Genomic DNA, 1,199 nt, shown 5'->3' on the forward strand with positions numbered 1-1,199 from the left:
ACTTCGATCAGTTTTTCAAAGCGAAGAAAAAAAGAAAGATGATGTTATACAAAGTCAATGCATTTATTACCCTTCAAGGATATCTTTTCAGATTGAGTGAGTGGTTGGCGGGTGCTCATGTGTGGTTTGCTTCTTCTTTCCTATCAAACATCTATCGTCCTCATCTCTCCACCTTTCTTTTCGGTGCTTGTTACTCTCTTGTAACACTTTTAATCTTCGGCACTTATTATATGACCTTAATGTGTTGCAAGTGACGTAAAACTCTTACTAAAACAACTTTCAGATTGGCGGTCGCAGGCCTGGCGCCACTCATACGTGACTTCCAATCTTCCGTAAGGACTTAAGTAAAGTTGTTCCCGCATCCAATCCGGACATTGGTGATTGCCTTATAGTAGTGAGAAAACTTCCTGGGCCTTTGGCACAGTGTGGTAGGGTGGCCAGTTCCTTTTCACGCCACCTTTACTTCCCAACTCGAAGTCAGGTATCCATTACTGCTGGATGGGCTGGAGGGGGCGAAAAAAATCCGTGTCCGAACCGAGGCTCTAACCCAGACCTTCCGTTTCGGAGACGAGCGCAGTAACCGCTCCGCCAACGCACCGTAAAGACTAAGAATAGCGTGTTTTCCCCACACCCAAGACAAACGAGTCTTCTTTTATTTCTTTACGTGGTCCTGGTGAAGCAGTCCGCTAAAACTTTTTTTTGGAGCGAGAACTATGCGAGCTTTATGTTTTTACCTCATTGACGGCGCGCTGTTTTGAGCCTCTTTAAAAAATCAGGAGGTTGACTCCGTTATGCATACTCCTTTTTCAGTTCTGTTTTCTTTATTTGAAACTTTAAAAGACACCTAACAACGTACACACTATGTTTTTAAGTTTTAGTTTAAGTAAAGTTTTACGGCGCTCGCAACTACATAAAGTCATATTATGACCATATTATGGGGAATCCGGCTTACTCTGTTCACCTCTCTAGCCTCAACAGCACAAAGTCTGCTTCGACTATCAAGGCACCCCTTAAATAGCAATTCACAAGACAAACATACAAAAGAAGTAGAGGAAAAATGACGATAGCATGAATGAGGAAACAAATAGCAGCATGTTGTTCCGGAACAGTATGAGTATGACATTGGTTAATCTGCCCATTTACAGTTCCTTTTGGGAATGTCTTAAAACACTTCACCCAGTAGCTCTACCCTGGGGGGG

This window comes from Aplysia californica, unplaced genomic scaffold (assembly GCF_000002075.1).
Source record: "Aplysia californica isolate F4 #8 unplaced genomic scaffold, AplCal3.0 scaffold00012, whole genome shotgun sequence".
Lineage (NCBI taxonomy): Eukaryota > Metazoa > Mollusca > Gastropoda > Aplysiida > Aplysiidae > Aplysia > Aplysia californica.